Genomic DNA, 19,276 nt, shown 5'->3' on the forward strand with positions numbered 1-19,276 from the left:
ACCCTCTTCGTTATGCCATTTTTAAAAACATTTACAAGACTTTTAATAGAAAACAAAAATTGTAAAGTCCTTATCTTACGTAAATTGGATTTGCTTAAAGGTAAATTAAAAAAAGAAAAATGTATTTATTTAAATACCCTTTTGAAGAGATTGTTTTTGAGTCAAGGTACAAATCACAATGATTTTTTCCAGTGTGGATCTAGGCACGGGGATAGAAAGCAACGAGGGTTAAGCGACAGAGAGAGGCGGATGTTAACCCTTGGTGGGTCGGTCTCACCCCACGATTCGTTTTGTCCTGTCACTCATTTACCCTTTTTTGCATGTCAGCGGGCATTAGTTGTCCCTGCTGCTGCTGTTTTTGCTGTTGTCCTTGGTGCTCTCGGACTCTGCTTATCTGCACCAAATTTGCACAGTCATTGTCAGGACTCGAGGTCCTGGACCGCCTCGTGTCCCTCTCGAACCTCTATTCCGCCAGACTATCCTTTCATTTTGCCCTCTCCCTTTTGTTCGCACTTTTTGCCAACTTTGCATATGTGCAAATAATTTAGCATCCCAACTACAGCAGAAACATCGGCCAGAGCCAACAACACTAGCCAGGACAATTGTGGATTTACTCGAGATTAGGGATCTTTGTTAGTTGGTCTGCGGGTCTGTTTGTTTGTCTACTGCTTTGCTGGCCTGCTCGCAGAGGGCTTCAATGCTGGTTGCTTTGTCGAAGGAGTTGCCACTGGTTTAGGACAAATACAATTTGGCTGCGGACCCAGTTTGGACCAGCTCCAAGGGGCGATGAGCCGGCTAGATGTCCGAAAGTGTGATGGAATAAATGTGCTGATGATGGTTATGTGATGTGGGTGCTTTCCAAGACAGTTCTCGAGGGAAATGGAGGAGGTACTCGTAAGAAATAACGCAATTTGGCTGCTTTTTAAGTGAATAAATCGTTGAGTTTAGATCTTATACGTTGTGCGTTGTATGTATATATATACGTTTTTCTTCAGTACTTGTTCTTTATTTGGAAGATATTGCTGTAATTGGTTAACTTTTCCCTGTATTCTCGGAGATACTCGAATGCAGATCTCCTTAAGAAGCTCACTCTTTAAGCCAAGAAGCGTACAAGGAATCCTTCAGAAATCCTCCGGCTCCCCTTTTGGCTTATTTTCCCTGATACGAGTATTTTTCCTGTGGATTTTCGCACCCTTTCCTTTTCAAGTTCATCATTCCGTAAGCCAAAATCGCACAAGAGCCGCCTCGAGGGCTTTTCCTTGGGCTCCCCAGAAAAGTCGTGTGAAGTCAAAGTGTCTCATCGCTGCTTATCTATACTGCAGAAATTGGCTGCTCAAAGTTCGACGAGGCGGGCAAATATGAAAACTTTCGGTTCAGCCATGCGAAATTCCCTTTTCCAAAGGCAATCTCTCATCTTTATCTGCCCCGCGCCGGGAGAGATGAATGCAGCTTTCAGAGCTCCTCGCTCACATATGCGACTCAACACTCCAGCTTGTGCCAAATGCATAAAAATTCAGGGGGCGCGGAGCCGGCAGAAGATGAAGAACGGAGCTCCTTGACAGCAAAACTGCATTCAGAACAAGAAATAGAAGCAGAACGCGAGCTGCACAGGGGAAAAAGTCATCGCAATGTAGGGGAAAACGGTCTAGATACTGCTTTCATGGGGAGATTCAGCAAACAAAAAGTTCAGGGCTCGAAAAAATGAAACATAATCACTTTATTTATTTTATATATTATTATGTGATATAATACACTTTTCAAAGCTTGCTACCCATACGCTGCCATAATGAAAATCTTTGGCTTGTATCCAAACTTAGAACCCTGTAATACTTCTCTGTGCATCAGCAAAGTAGGTCAGCTTGGGGAGTTTCCACAGAGGGACTTAAAGCACATCCTTGCTTATTGTGCAAACAACAAAGTGTTCGTCCATTTTCGACACCCACTGGTGTTCGGTGCTCGGTGCTCGGTGCTCGGTGCTCGGTGCTTGGGATCCTGGAATAATGGCCAAGCATTGTAACAACATTTCAAATGCAAAATCCCATTTTCCTTCTAATTGCTTTATCGCTCAACAAGCTGTTGGATGTGTTTCACTCACACCCTCTCATCGCTCCGCTCATTTCTCACTAGCTCACTGCTGACAGGATAATGCCAACACAGGGACAATGCCACCCCAGTGGGTAGGGTGGCTCGATCCTTGAGTGTTCGAAATTATAGATCTTAACTCCAAAGTTTAATTCACATTCAGAGAAACGTGTGCTTTAAATATTATATAAAGTTGGGTTTTTTCTTTTCTACTTTTGGAAAAGGAAGCATTAGAAAGTAAGTAGTTTTATGTAAGTATATTATGAACCTTTGAAAGGTATTTCCGGCAGTAGAGGAGTGATAGTGATAGGTCATCGCCAAACACAGGATGGTACTTTGAACGACCCACCCTAACAATAAGCCCTTTTTGAGCCCCCTAGTTCTTGTTTACGTTTGCGCTCTGTCAAATATGTTCGAATTTTCTAACGATTACAACTACATTGGACGCCTGGCTCTGCTGACCTGATTTTCCATTTTTCGCTTAGCCGCTTTGGAACATGTGCTCCTGTTGGTGTAAGACCCTTCAGGGAGCTGCACTGGCCGGCTTTTGTTTGCCAAACGTCCCGGGGCTAAACGGATTTGTCCAACCTGCCATCGTCACCGAGTCAAGGGTACCCAGGGCCGAGCTGCATCCCTCGATCAAATTGTTTGTTAATTGCAAAAAATTTTCGAAAATTGCGCATATTCTGGCTGGAACGGCCTTTGTTATCGGGCTCTATGTGTACTATATCTGGTGAGTGGGGGCGGATGAGGTGTTGGCCCACTGATCCGATGCGGTTAATGGTCGCTCCGCTTTTCGTAACAGTTGTCAGCTGCAGTTAAGCTAATGACGGAGGCAATTTCCTGGATGGGCTCAGAGAGGAAAATTGCTGGCGGAACATGGCGTTTGATGGTCCACAGTCTAAACTGGGGCAGGGCTTTTAGATGGCTGCAATTGAACATAACAAAAGCAGGAGTCGATACTGCCCATTAGCCAAAGCATTTCGGTACACAAATTAGCCAGGCAGTTTGGCTTCAGTTTCAGATTCCATATGGTTAGTATTTTAGTCTTAATAATACTAACTATATTCAGAATTATTTCGCACTATCTGTAAAAACATTCCGAAAATAAATGAAATGTGCCTGGTATTTTTAGAAAATATAACATAATCACCAATTTTAGTATCATCACTGTAAAAAAACCCATTCAACTATCACTCATCTCTGAACGCCTTCCCGCATTTGTGGAAATCATTAGGGCACCCCCATATCTCTTATCACAAATCCAGACCTACGCTAACCATCTCGCAGCCAATAATTGAAATGTCAAATCCCTGCTAATGACAAATGTAAGAGCCAAAAACTCCGAACCGCAGCCGAGCAGAACCCGGACAGAAATTAATAAATGACACAGATTTTAGCACTTTAGTCGACAGCGGGGCACTCGGAGACAAAACTGCTATAAAAACATAAGTGACAAGTGTGGCAGACACATGTGAATGAGATTTTCGGGACCCTGAGCGAGGGCGGAAGGCAGCGGAGAAATCTGAAATGTAGTGGGAATTTTGACACTTTTGACAGGCGAGCGGGGTCCAAGTAAGCGGCCATTTGATAGCCTCATTAGTGCAGAGCCACCGCAGAAGGAGCCCCGAAAGTGGCTGTCAGAGTGCTTAAGAAGGCTCCGATTCTTGAGCCGTTTGCGTAACACAAAACCGAAAGGATATCGACCATGACGCACATGCGATACCCGACCCCCGCCAATATCCAGAGACCTATAAATAAGTGCTGTGTATACGGGCCAGAAGGTGGCCTCGCTCCCGAAAAAATTAAACACAACCAAAACCGAAACCGAAACACGAAACACAACACAGAAAGTGGGTTGGTCCCCCACAAATCCAGAGGCTGACACAAGCCTGGCTCCTCGCTCGGGGGCATTTAGTCATATTGAAACATTAAAAAAGTCAACACCCCCACATGGAAAACTAACAAACAGAACTTGACCGTATGGCTTTGCGGTTTCTGGTTATAATAAACAAGTCAGGGGTAGTCCCCGGCACTGTCCAAGTGAATAATATGCCACAGGAAGGCAAATCTGGAGCGGTCCGGGGCTCAGTGGGACTGGGAAGTGCCCTGTAGCTTGGCTGGGAAGTGGAACTATCAGAGGTCAAGCTAAATGGTAAGGTATAAATGGCTTTCTGGAAATTGAAATAATAAAATATATAATATAAGCTGGAATTTAAGAGTCGGAAAAGCCAGCTCAGAAATTGTGTTGTTAACAAAAGCTGAATATAAATAGGTTTTAAGGCACTTAAAATTAGAATTTTTAATTAAATTACTAAAACCTTATATATTTTCATGTATATATTTTCATTTTAAACTTAAATTAACTTTTTTTTCTTAGTTCTTGATATGCAAATGACAAGGTTATTATTTACGGGCTCACTGATTGTTAAGAACCCTTATCCTTATGCTTATCCCTATCCCTATATCTGTTATCCTTATCGCCGAACCGCAACTAAACGTTTGTAACACGATCATTGCTATCGTTTAGTTGCTGATTTGGCCCTAGTTTTGGGGACCTTTTTGGGGATGGGCTGGGGCCACAGTAATGCCCAGAGCAGCCATAAAAATGTCAAAAATTTCTATGTATTCATAAACACATGTGCCGCAAAGAGGAAACTCAAAGGCGATGGCAAACGACCCCAAGGAGAAACCCAAAACCCCAAAACACGCCAACGCAATTCGACCACAAAGTTGTCCAGGACACTCCGCTCTTCACTCCATATACAACCAAATATCTGTATCCGTCGATGGGGTGTGTGCGCTTGTTAGTTTATATATGAAGTGTACATAACTTAAACATCCCAGCCCGAATGTCCATATGCGCATTTAACATGCAAACTACGCCCGAAAGGAAAGGCTCTTCGGCGGGGCGGGGGCGGTCTCAAATTTCCGGTCAAGCAAGTGAATCCTTACGACCAACGAGGAGCATTCCATATTTTTGTCCGCTTGTGCTCCTGCTTTTTGCCTGCTTTATTTTTTTTGGTTTCCCTTTGCTTGACGCCCACAAAATTTCTGCTAAATTAAATTATAAATACGGGCAAAAAGTCGACGATAAAGTGGCCCTAAGGCAGAGGGTCTGGGCTTCCATTATGATTCATGGCCATGTCTGGACTTCCCACACCCACCCACTTCCTGCGCTGGTTAAAGCTCGCCAAAGGATATCTCTCTCTTTTGCTGGAGTGCGTGTCAAATTGGAGGGGCGAGCCATTCAATCCTTTGACAAGTCTGCATAGTTTTTGGCTCCGATATCCTTGATGTTGTGCCCGAGCATATTTGCCGGTCGGGATTTGTGTGTTTTGTGGGTTGATTTGGGTAAGGCGCTTGCCAATAGGGGTGTTTGGATAAGCCTGATGTGGGTTGACTGTCTTCGGATAGGTTTTTCAGCGTGTTTAAGACAAGTTATTAAGGGGAAATAGATTAGGCAATGTCGAGAAAAAGTCTTTTATTAGTCCATACAATTAAAATAACAAATCAAATTTAAGTAAACAGCTTTCTTTAGTTTTTTAGTTTTAGTTTTCTTTAGTTTTCCAAAGTTTACAAATCTGGCATTGCAATCTAGCTGACAAATGTTGAACCCCACGAAGTTCTCCTTTTAAAAAGAACAATAGGTAACCCAATTTGGGTGTCAATCATAAACAAAGTTGGCAAACAGGATCATAGCGTGCCTTCGGAATGGAGGCCGTAATCCTTCCACATCATTGTGTGTCACCTCAATCAACATTCAAACAACACCTCAGAGCACCGACACCCTCACCGAAATTCCGCAGGAAGTGAACAATTTTCGCACCAATTAATCAAATTAAACAAGGACCTTCTGCGTGGGGAAAAGGGATAAAGGTTAACCTTTAACAGAGTTAATTGAAAATTTTGCGGTTGTTATCGCCAAAATAGGGGAAAAGGATAAATGTCGTGGGTGCAGCTGCAAGGATTTTTAAATGCAGCCCCAGGATTCCATTAGGGATCAGGATCAGGCTCACGCACTGCGGCAGGACAATTACGCAGACGATTAGGCACGCCGCTGAAATCCAGAGACAGCGGCAGAGGACCGTCGCAGGACACCCTCGCACAGGACCTCCTCTCTGGGCTCTGCCAAGTTTTATCAGCTGCAAAACAGTTGCCATTGAAATGGCGCAGAAAGTCGTTAGATAGATGGCCCGAAAGAAAACAAAAAATAAAGGAGCAGCCAAGGAGTCGAACAAAGCAGGGACCACAAAGCCATAACCCCAAGCCCGACCCACTTCCATCCGCAGACCTATCCCAGGACCACGCCCCCATCAGGACGGCACAACTCCAGAACCCCGACGCTGCTCTCGTTTATAGAAAAAACATTGCGAAAATTGCTTTACAACTGATTAAACATTGAGCGGAACGCACGGCACGTTTAAATTTGGGTTAAATAGATTATATGAACTGGAAGTGTTATGAAATGATGTGCTCCGCCAGCCGTAGATGCGTTCTATAGTTCCCGACGGCGATACCCTAAGGATGCGGTGGGAGATCGTATGTGGTATTTTATCTATGATGGTATAATTTTGTAAGATTTATTTATATTTGAACCGTAAAAGTAAAAATTGTGGTACTAATGTAGTTAGTATTATTTTTAAAATATAATATATATATTAAAGTATATTTTTAAATGAAATTTGAATAGGAGGTGGCAATAAAAAAGTGTATACATGCGGTAATTAATGGACTTGATATAAAATATAATAAGGTTGCTTTACTGAACTTTAAGCTGAAAAAATTAGGTTCAAATACAATTTTACACATTCTCACGTATAGGGTATTGCGAAGCCGTTGGCCACATCTTTCGCGTTTCATCATTTTCTCTATTTTATTTTGCTTTTCCCGCACTGTTGCTCAGCTCAGCTCACCAGGACTCAGCCACAGGACGCAGCTCCAACTCCAGGTCCGTGGTCCTTGGGCAATCCTCGCAGCTGCGGCGCCTCTTTTCACGCTCGAAGGGTGCAAGTTAATGGCCGGATTCGATTTGCTCGTGTAGATGTTAACCACAGTTAGGGATTTTCGGGTTTTGGGTTTCCTTTTTCCCTGGTCATTTTACTTGGGAGGGTGGGGCATGGCAGGACCTGGGCTAATGTGACCTTGACTGTTATCTGCCTTTCGAAATAAATTTCAATTCAATTATCCGACTCGAACCACTCAATACTTTCGAAGCTCATCCAGAAGAGTGGCGTATATCTAGCGCTTCGTAGTATGTGATTAATGAAGTCTTAAACCGCGAAACCGAAACTCATTTTTCCGGGCCGTTTAAAAACGGAGAGGCGAAGTAGGAATCTGGCGGGGTAAACTTTTAAATTCCCCCAACGTTTTGCCATTAATATCGCATTTATCAATATCACAGTTTCTCATTTTGTCGTCCGGTAAAACGTATTTCACTCCATCCACACATTTCCCATCGCCCCCGCCAAACTCCATTTTCTCTCCATCTTCTCCGGCTCTTGTGCAATTTTCTTCGCCACCAGTGCTTGCCGGGCTCTGGAGGAAAAGGGAAAAACCCATTTCCATTATACAATGCCACATTTCTCTTTTCCGGTTTATACCGTTTAGATCGATTGCATTTTATAGTTTGTTTTAATGTTTTTCTTCCTACGTCCTGTCCTTTGTGATTGCAGCGGAATCGGAGGAAAGGCTAGGAAGCCAGGATGCCACAGGACGAAATTGTCTCCAGCAGGAGGCCTCCTCGTTCTGGTTTTTTGTTATTATTTCGGCCGCCGGAAGCGCTACAAAAAATATATTCTCTCTCAAGTCGGTCTGGAAAAATTATTTTATTGCTTCCCTCGACGCGCAGTCCCCTGATTCATTTAAAGTGAATATAACTTCCGTTTTGCCCGCTCTCACAATGGCCCATTGTCCTGGCTTCTTGTCCGAGCATCAAAAGATTTTAAGTGTTCCTTTGCCCAACTTCAGTTTCAATTTCTCCGTATTTTTGCTACAATTCAATTAGGCATTTGGCAGTGCTCAGTGTGTGCGGAGTCAAAAGTGAGAGCACTTTGCCTTTTGACCAGTTCCTCTTATTTAGATACCTTCCTTAATGGAACAGATGTAGCTGGAATGATATTGTAACGTAGTTTACAATTCAATTTGTTACATTCGGGGGCAGTCTTAAGGTGATTAAATAAATCCGTGTTTTATATGTTTCGTTTTTAAAGGTTTCACAAGGCACATTGAATTATTTTTGAAGTTCTTCCCCTTTTCACCGAAGCAAAACCCCACTCTCCCACAAACTCTGTCCAAAACTCCCATATTTTCACATTTTGCTATCTCACAGGCACCCATAATCTGGAGCTTTTTTATATTTGGGCTCCATTAAATAAGCAAAAAATCTCCTCTTATCTTCGCAAAACTTTTCCTGACCCCGACGCAATATTGTTTATGCCCGTCAATTATCTCCGACCCCAGGAAGGACACAAAACCGAGAGGAGGAGAGCTGAGACAGCAGCAAAAAGAGCGAACTAAGTAAATCTCTTCCATGGCTAACAATAATCTGACATAATGTTTCAATTATGCGTCGTTTAGCATTATATGGATGTCCCAAATCTCCCACTTTGGCCATCCAAGGAATAAACAAGGCCAGCTGCCCCGGCTCCCGGAAGAAGGAGCATTCGGAGAGCTAAGCAAATCTTACTAGAATAAACATTTTAGCATTAAATTTACATAAGAGGCGACAATGAGCGAGGGGGCGTGGTACCAAGGCGGGTGGAGGGGCGGAGGAAGGACCCGTCTACTTACCAGGCATTTTCATAAACATCAGTGGCAGAGTTTTCTGTTTCTTTTTTCCCGCTTCAGCTTCAGCTTGATGTGTTTTCGCGTATTTGCATAAACATTAGCAAAACAAATTTGCACATTTGACTCACTCCCCGTCCCCGTCCCCTCCCCCCGTCCCATCACTCCCCACTCGACATATGCAAACAAGCCGCAAAACAGCAACAAAATTTCACGGGCGTCAGGAAAATGAAGTTAGAGAGCAAAAGAACGGAAGTCTTTAGGCCAACGACTGTGGCAAAAAATCCAGACAACGGAAGCGGAAGTGCGTGCCACGGATAGGAGCAGACGGGAGGGGCATAAGGAACTCCCGAGTGAGGAGCCGAATATGCTAAATCAGCCAAAAATGTTTATAATCATTCAAAAGATGAAGACCATAATGATGATGGCAGCGGTTGGAGTGAGATACTTTCGGGGGACTGGCAAAGCAAACTATTGGATGCCCTGGTTAGTTAGTACATATTTCAAGAAAAAAAATAATAACTAATTCGTTGTTACTAGAAAATTTTATGATATCGCAGGATTCCAACTTTCAGGAATGTAAATGGACTTAAGGCATTTTGCATTTTCTAGCAATCATATACGATATAAAAATGTAGTATTTATTTCCTTAGGAAATGTTGGGGAAAAACGGTTCAGAATTAATGTATTTTCTACAAATAGGGATAACTTATGAATTGAAATTCAACATACAATGACAAAAATAGATTTTTAAAAAATTTAAATTAGGTTGTGTGCATTGTTGGTCCATATATACCCCTTATACCCTATGATTCGCGCCTTACTCTTACTTATGACTGCCTTACGTACATTTCAACTGTCTATCTCCCAGTTGCTCCCCAGTCGCTCGGCATCCAGTTTTTCTCCTCCTTTCTTCAGCAACTTTAGCGCCACTTTCTGTTTGCCTCTGTGGCGAATTTTGTGGCACTTTGGCGCCCAAAACTCGGAACAAATGACAGCCAAATATGCGTTTTATTGAATTTTATGTGCCCGTCTCTCATGTCCGCCGCTTTTTCGCACTGTGCCTCTCCAAGGATAACGCTTCCCGCTTGTTGACTTGGCCAGACACTATTTCCTTACAGCTTTTGGCGCTTAGCCGGTTTCTGATTTCTTTTTATTTTGTTGGGGGGATCATGCTGGGAAAGTGTAAAATACATTTTTGAATTTTCGTTTTGGCCGCCAAGTGAGCCCGAAATGCGCCAAAGGATTTTTGTTTTATTCTTATTTAGTCCCGTCGTCGGGAGCCCTTGAACTTCATATTGGGGCACTTCATGCCTTTTGGCACGGAACTCGGTAATAAATTCTGATCAGGGGAAATTGCAGGATGCAATACGGATGTTGGCATTTCAAGTGGAAAATTCCTGTAGCGCACTTGAAGCTATAAAACAATAGGTCGGCAGTCAGCGCCTATACCTGTTTTCCAAAAAATCTACCAAAAATACATCTACGTTGAAGAACAGGTTAAAGGAATGTAATACGTTTATATTGCGGTTGAACTTAAAAATATTCCAGAAAATGCGGAACCAAGCATGCTTCAGGAAGCATTTCAAAAGTTTTAACGAGACGTCTCCTAAAAGAGACAAGTACTCTAAGCCCATTTAAATGAATTGAAAGCACCAGCAAACTTTGAAAACTAACGCCACTTGACAGCGACCAGTCGGAATGAAACCTCAAAAACTAATTAGCACAAGTCAAAGGCAACCCGAAAACATTTCCATTCGAACGTGTGTCCTAGCATCTTCGGTAATATGTAATCAATTAATCAACGCCTGGCACGGCACCCACAAAAACCAAATTTCAACAAATTTCCAAATCCTTTCGACAGTTGACCGCATCTGGATGGAGCTTCGCAGAGCAACAACAGGGCCGACAAAATAAAACTGGGTTTTGGGGAGGGGAAATGCATAAAATTTCAATTTTCTGAACCATAAACAAGGCAAGGATCAGGCAGCCGAGGGAAAATCAAATCAAACCCAGAGGCAAAATTTAATTGCGTTTAACCTGAAATCAAATTTCCAAGACGATGCTGACCAGGCCTAGATTCAATCAATCCACAGGACATTCTAACTCGAGGCGAAAGGGCCTAGCAACAAATCAGAAGGGTTCATGTTTATCAAAATACTCATGCAGTGAGAGAAACAGAAGTGGTAGTTATCTTCATACTTTTTAGGATCATAAGTTAACGTAAATTAATCAACTTATGTATATTTATCTGCAGACTATTCCAGGTTAAATATATATTAGCCTTGTATAACAAATTTAATTTTAGGTTAGGAATTCACCAATCAATATATCTCTTCCCTTCTTATCTCTTTATTAAACAGAGATCCGTTCTCATATATTTTTCTCTGTGTACTTACACGCTCAGCTATTCTTTCTCCCACACAAGAAAGGATAATAAAATGCCTGGGGCAAACAAAAATAAACAACATGCGTACGCCCGGCTGGCTGCATCCTTTAAGGACGGATCCTTCGGGAAGCCGGGCAAATGGGGACGAGGCAAAGGCTTAGACTTAGATTGTGGCATTGATTTCATTCTCAGCTGTCTATCAAGCCAAATGGACAAGAACATTTAACACAATCAGGCAGTAAGGATGCCCGTCAGGCAGTGTTTGCCTTGCCTTTTTTATTATTATTATTTACTTTCATTTTGATTACTTTTTGGCCTCCGGCAAAGTTTTGCCCATTCACACTTCATTTGATGAAGCCCCAAGGCTGCAGAGTTAAGGATCAGCTCCAGAGTTCACCGAAAGTAGTTTGGTCCAACATTTTGAACAAATCATCGACTAATTTGCCCCGCTCACACCGAAACTAAATGGAAAAAGTTTTTATGGCCGGCAAATAAAATTAGCAGCCCTATCAACAGGTGCAGCCCCTAACAGATGTCCCGCCACCCGACCTCTGTCATATTTGTGGTTCCAGGTAAACCTACATAAGAATGAAACCTTAATTCCTTGTAGTACCCTTTCCCTGGCTTGATGATGCTTATCGTCGGAGAACCGATTCCTTTATTCCCCTTACGAATCATAAAATTTTGGTATTAATAAACGCGCGCCTGTCAAAAGAAATCTAATGGATTTTAGGGTTCGCCTGAGATAGAAATCTGTGGCCTGACATCGTTGGTGGATAGTTTATGGTTCGGAGTGGTTTTGCTTTGGTGACTCACATATGATCGTTGAGTCACAGGCGAGGACAGCTGTAGGATTCAGGATGGGGTCTGTGAATGCTTTGGATCTTCTCAACAGGTGATGCGGGCAGAAATATTGGAGGACCTTGATGAGAAGATTCAGATACCAACAAAATAAAATAATAGCTAAATAAATATTCCCACATTCAGTCACATCTGTCACCAAATGTTTCTATATTCCGTGCTTTATATTAGAGCATAATTTCTTTAAACGATTATTATTGTTACTATCAATACACTAGAAAACAAAAACATATGGTTACATGCTAAAAAAATCGGTTTTCATTTAGCAAATGTAAGATATTTTTAGATATAAGGTAGTCCTAAGGGTTGGATGCATATAAGTCATCTACAATTTTGTCTGCTATTCAGTTTTTGTTGTGCTCCTGCCAGTAGAGATAAATAATTTTAGGATCAAAGAATATAATCACTCCCTAATTGATTGAATTCCGCAATTTAATACCAATTAATAACTTTATAAATACCAATAACTTGGTTACATTTAATAAAAATACAGTTGGTCGCGTTATCCTACAATCAATATGAATTTCATTCTCACAAAGACCTCCTATTTTTTCCGTCTCCTGCCCATTTATGTCCTGTTAAATTGAACCCAAAAAAATGCAACCTTTTACAACAGATTCGATGTTTCGATTCTCGCCCACCAAAAAATACATGAATAAAAATAAAGAATCCCTTTGGCAGAATATCCGAAACTATAAATTATCAAGCCATTGAAAGTTTCGCCGTGAAAAAAGTCGCTACCATAAATCCCCAAAAGAACGTTTTTCATTTACCCATGAAAACCCAATACGTAACTCATGAATATTTCGACCCAAAAAGGACCCAAAAATATACTGGGCGAGCGCAAAGTAAAATAGACATGCAAAAAGTGCGACGGACGCCAAATGTAAAATCAACAAATAAACCAAAATAATAGACAGTTTTATTTATAAGTTGTTTTTGTTGGTCCTGCTCTCGCTATTTTGTATCGGAATGGGAGCAACAATCACAAAAGTAACCTCAAAAATTTCAATAAAGACCACAACAAAGCAATTTATAAAAATGCCACAGCATGGAAGGGGCGAACGACAACAAATGAAAGCTCAAATAGAACAGAAATATTGGTAGGGGGTTTTTCCCTTTTCGGGGATGGAGGGAAGTCGGGGACCCGGCACGACATTTTAACAAAACAATAGAAATCAATTGATTGCGTTGTGGGAAGCTTAGCACTTGATTTCCGCAGAGGGAGGGAGGTGGGTGGACAAGGGGAGCTGAGGTGGATATATTGCGTGAAAGCCAGAGGAGCTTTCCTCTTTGAGTACAGTCAAGCCTCTTGTGTGGAGTTCCGTAGCCTGAAAACAAACAAAATCACATTCCAAATTAATTTGTTGTTTTAAAAATGATATTATATGAAAGCATATAATAGATATGATATGTGGATCGTATTCAAAAATAGAGCCAGATATTATAAGTTTCAGATCAAGTTTTTGGACTACCTTCAGTTCATTATAAAGGCACAAAGGAGCACTTCAAAATGTTGTTTTTACTACAAAAAGAAATATCTTCAAATTGAATTATATTTATAGCCCAAGTTAATCCCAAGGCCAACTGTATTGGCTGTTGCCACTGTTATTGGAAATGGTGGTGCGGCTAAAATTCTATTTTTCCAATTTTTGCGCAATTTATTGCATTGTCAAGGGACTCGCCGGAGTCAGGAGGAAAACGAAAGCAAGCGAGGAAAAAAGGCGAGAGACATCGGAAAAACAAGCAACCCAAATGCCAAAACATAGTGCGGCTTGTTCGGTTTATTGGGGATGGGGAGGGGACTCGGCTGGGGATGGAAATGGGGATCTTAGGGGGGCTTTTGTCTGGGGCCAAGCGAAAAAGTAAACAAAGCCAAAAGCGGAAACGCAAGTGAAATAATACCGCGTAGCTCGGCAGCAGCAACTAAACATCAATAAGCATTGACTAACTGGATTCGCATTCCGGGCACAGCAGAAGCCCAAGGATACGGGCGAGTTCTCCCATTGCCAGGACCCCACGGCATTAATAGCTCCAGATTAAATAATCGCTCCTTAAGCGAGCGAACAAAGAAATGCAAGAAATTGAAAAGACACTGCTGGGACTTGATTTCGGATTGAATAAAATTAATTTTAATTGGGTCTGCATTTGCGTGGAGTGGTGGGAGGGAGTATAAGAATATTTAGGGATGCCAGAGTAGTTTTAGTTCTCTGGGGTTCATTGGATCAATTGTGGGGGTTAAATTAAGTATATTGGGGGTTCCACGCATCACAAAGACCGAACTTTCTGGAATGTTAATTAAAAAACTGTTTTTGTAATATATATATACATTAAGACAGCATGCTGTATTAAATCTTTAAAATATCTTTGCAAGTTCCTAGACTTTATTTGTTAATATAGGCAAATGGGGGTTAAATTAAGTATATTGGGGGTTCCACGCATCCCAAAGATCAAACTTTCTGGAATGTTAATTAAAAACCTGTTTTTGTAATAAATGTAAACAGAATAAAATGTGTAATTTTAGAATATATATAAACATTAAGACAGCAAGTTGTATTAAATCTTTAAAATATCTTTGCAAATTCCAAGACTTTTATTATCTGTTAATATACGCAAAGACTGCATAGAACTGTAAAAAGATTAGTGTCATGCCGGAAAACAACCCAGCAGACAGCAGTTTGTTCCTAAAAAAGACATCAAAAGAACAATCCCCCAAACAATATCAACAACAAAGTCATCATCCGCCGTCGTTCCTCCATTCTCCGATATCAGGGCCCTAACTCCGATAAAGATGCAACATTACAGCGATTATATCGTGAGGCAAAAGGATCTTCCAGCGAGAAGAATGCTTGGAAAGACAAAGGGCGGGCGAACAAAATGCCATGATTATGGCAAATTTTCGTAGTCCTTTGTGGCTTTCAATTGCGCTTTTTTCATGCACACGACACGCAGTCGACGGATCGAGGCTCCTTAGAATTCGGAACAGACAATGTCCAGCATTGGAAATCATCTACTGCGAAATCTCAAATGTCACGGGCAGGGGACTGCCCGTTGTTCCTCTAAACTGTAGGCAAGTTTCTCAAATTAGAGGCTCTGCCCGCCTGCCGAGGGTCCTGCAAAGATGTCCCCGCCAGGGGCGGTCCTTTCTTCAGTTTATCTCTTTGTGCAGGTCGGCTGGTTTTATGGTTGACGCGAGCACCGCTTTTGACTCCGACCTGACATCTTTGTCCCAGATTGGCAGCTGCATCTAAGGCTGCTGATGTCTTACTGCCTGTCAGCTTCCCTGGTAGCATTTCTCGAAAAAATAAGGTCCAAAAGGTCTTCTTTTTGCGCAATGTTTGTTTGTCGTCCCGATGTCCCTTCCTCGATCCTCCTGTAGGTGGTTACTAATTGGGTTATTGTCAAATATTTGATAAGATTAGGCGGCAGCTGCTCCTGCTGCAGCTCCTGACCAATTAATATTTCTCCCGGCGTAATCATGAGCTGGAAAATTTATAGTTCCGTGGAAGCGCCGGCCAGCGCGGTTATCCCTTCCTGTTCCCCGCACAAAGAACACTACAAAAAACGGGCTTAGGCTAGCTTCATTTAACAGGGAAAACTTTTTATTTTCTAATATATATTTTGGATACCAGGGCCAGCAAGAAAGATTTTTTAAAAGGAATATTTAGGTGTAAGTCCTTATATTTTATATGTATTTACTAATTTATAATTACTCTAATAATTATTATAACATTTTTAATTCAAGGAAGTATATCCTGGATTCGATTTAGCATTCATGGTAAAAAATATTATTCTGCTCGGTGTCTAATCAACAAAATCCCCTTGCAAACATCCCACAAATAATATAAATATTCCATTAATTTTTGTTCGACTTAATATACACTATCTTAAGTACGCTATTATTATATTTTTAAAGTTTTAAAACGAGTGTTGTTTTTTCCGAGTGCCCTCAAATATTAAATGGAAACGGGATGGAAATGAAGGCCCACCAGCACTTCGAGGAGGCGCCTTGGCGTCATCATAATTTAAATCGCGCCACGCGCACCGAGCGAAGGTAAATATGGAAAATGGGGAAAACTATGCCCCGGGCACTTTGCGCCAACGTCAGACACAATTTTCCAACGAAACCGAATGAAAATGAGCATTATCCCCGCTGAGGTCGGCGGTCCTTCTGCCGCATGTAAAATCAGATTCTACCTGTTGATCGGGTGGGCATGGGGATGGGATTGGATTGGGATTCGGATTGGGAATGGGTTTGGACTGGATCCCGGCCTGCGGATAGGGCGCCTGGCGGAAGGTTATGACAATGTTATACGCTAATAGAGCACAAAAACATTTAGAATTTATGGAAATTTGATTACACTGGCGAGCAGAGCTTGGGTTCTAATGGAAATTGTTATTGGAAATGCTGCAACATTGCAAAATTAAATATTACCAGAATCTTAGTATAGATATACAATTGATAAAAGGGAAATATAATAAATTAATATTAACAATACTTTAAAAATATTACATTTTCAAGACTGAAGCATACAATAATCTGGATATCTTGTAATAAATTTCTTCAAGTATTAGATTCTACAAAATGAAAAGTTTACTTGATGCTGAAAAGTAACATAATAATAGGAATAAAATATTTTACCTATTTTTATTTTAATTTTAAAAATATGTTCGTGTATTATACGATTCTATCACACTGAAAGTACAAAGACCGGCTTTCGTTTATCGAGCAGTTCAGTGTGGCGCCCCAGGAAACACACGCCTTCCATTTTTTCTAACCCCTCTGAAGTATCGAGGTATTTCTTTGTCGCACATGGGTCCCCAAAAGACCATAATTCCCGATTCCTGAGGACGCCTCCTCTCGATTTCGTTGGCAGCGCCTTATGACAGTTTTATGGCTTTGGTGTTGGGTGCCCTACGCTACTTTTGTTTAAATGCAGCGGGCAACAAAATCAGAAGACAAAGAGGAAAACAGGGAAATTATGCATAATTTAATTTGTATATAATATATGCATTTTCCGAGCACATTTCGCCGCTACAGAAATTCCTAGAAGTCGGGCGGCGGAAGCCGCTGGCGACAGGCTGCCAACATCGCTCCCCAACCTCGACCCAATCAACAAAAATATATATTTCTGTTGGGGGAATTTATTCATGTTTCTTGTTTTTTATTGTGCCTTACTCGTAATTTAATTTTGATTTGGGAATTTTAATTAATAATCATGTTTTTCAGGGGGAGGTGCTTTGAATTTTTGATGAAATATTGTTACGAATGCGCTGCGTGTGCCATGAACATGTAAATGGAACTCAAATTGGAGTCGGAATTAAAAATAGTGGGTGGATGGGGACATCTGAAAGCCACCAAACAATATAATAATAATTTTATGGCTTTTAGAACATCTAATTGGGCAAACAGAAATTTTATGGTCCGCTCAGCCGTTTTAATTTTTACATTTTTGTTGGTGATTCGCTCAGGTGTGGAATAGGTGGGTTCATTGTTTAGTTTTATTAATATATTTTAAGGTTTTAATAACTTGCATGATAGATAATTCAAATTTCTTTTAATTATTATGTCAAACTTTTCTTTGCTGTAGTTATTAACTTGAGGTTTTTATCGAATAATAATTATATTGGTTTCTAGCCTTGTTTCTCTTTGCACAAAAAACTATCTCCGACTACTCGTTTACAGGAGAACAATGCAATTTATTTGAATTTATAAGAAATATCCATTAAACAGTACCTTCTTTAAAAAGAAGTATTTAATACATAGTAGCCCCCACCCAAAAAACACCTTACAATACCCGATTAGTTCTCGAAATGGTTTTCCAAAAAGTTTTCTTCAGAACAGGCAAAACCATTGTCGTCGACATGAAGGCGGAACTCGTGTATTGCATTACCCGCAATAAAAATGCAAAAGGAGGAAAATCTCAATTAGTGTGCACTCGAGAGCGTCCTGAAAAGAGGAGAAGACCAGGAGCCGAGGAGGAAATTTGCAAAAAAGATCAATTTTCCAGCGAAACGGAAAGCCGGGGCGCACATTTTAACAGGATAAGATGCGTTTAAGCAAATGAACGGACAAAAAGGACAAAGGACGTGCGTCCTTTGAAGTTGCAGGCGGAGTACAAAGCGGAATGGTCAAGCCACAAAAGGCAAACGGTGCGGAGCAGCTGGCCGAGATGTGAGCAGTAGAGATTAGCCAGGAAAAAGGAGCAGCGGATCCCGAGCACAATGCCATTTGGCAGGCCGGAGGGAAAAAGCGGAAGCAAAGTCTTAAGACGACTGCACACTACTACTCTGTTTAAAAAATCTCAAATTAATCCCATTTGGCGGAAAAGATACACTGGAGAAAATAGAAAAAAAGGCATGGCGAATTGAATAAATGCCGCCCAAAAACAGCTGGAAATCCTGCGGGAAGTCGGCATCCTACTGCCAACTTTAGTACAAATTTCATGCTGGCTTTGGGACAGACTTTCGTCTGTCAACTCGCCGTCTTCGATTGGCAAGAACTGTTGACACTTTCAGCTGTCCTTTTGATGTCCTGGTGCTAATATGTTAAGCAGCAGGCATCCCGAAAACCGGACCATTTCAAAATTCACGCTGCGAGCCGAGAAAGGCCTTCACACTCCACAGATTGAGCTGTCAGCGCAGAGTCCTGTCCTGCGGCGCTTTAGCCAGAGAAAATTCGGTATCTTGAAAGCGTTTCGCTGGGTTCCCTATTTGCGATGTGGGACTATCTGTATCTGGAGTCTCTTCATCCGAAATCTACCCTCTGCCCAAACACTTGACCCACATCTTCCGCCAGCGAACTACTTTGCCTGCTCAATCGAATTGCGTAATCGATACTTTGCCCCAAAGGCAACTCACGATCGATTGCTGAGATACAATGGCGAAGACCAAGGGATTTTCTGCTACATTGAGTTACGTAAAAAGGTAAGATCCCCAGGCATTTCTTAAAAAGGATGTCTAGACAGATGCTCAACTTATGTGGGCTCAATCAATTGAGGATCCTCTTCATCCAAACGGATCAATATCAACATTGAAATTTTTGAACTCGAAACCCCAGAAAAATAGACAATCCTTAAATGGTTGATAAACGGATTTTTCAATTCAGTAAATCCATCTAACATAATTGTTATGGACTGGAGCAGGAGCTTCTTTTTT

At 41.4% G+C, this 19,276-nt stretch overlaps 1 long non-coding RNA gene across 2 annotated transcripts; it reads left to right on the forward strand.

The window, feature by feature from the left end:
* The first annotated feature begins 10,465 nt into the window (after window positions 1-10,465).
* On the forward strand, window positions 10,466-11,165 carry LOC127010883 (uncharacterized). Of its 2 annotated transcripts, none has more exons than XR_007763749.1 (2): window positions 10,466-10,657; window positions 10,733-11,165. It is a non-coding gene; the product is annotated as an uncharacterized LOC127010883 (long non-coding RNA). The 2 variants fall into 2 exon arrangements; XR_007763748.1 differs by having other exon boundaries at window positions 10,466-10,650.
* Window positions 11,166-19,276: the final 8,111 nt, after the last annotated feature.

This window comes from Drosophila biarmipes, chromosome 3L (genome assembly GCF_025231255.1).
Source record: "Drosophila biarmipes strain raj3 chromosome 3L, RU_DBia_V1.1, whole genome shotgun sequence".
NCBI lineage: Eukaryota > Metazoa > Arthropoda > Insecta > Diptera > Drosophilidae > Drosophila > Drosophila biarmipes.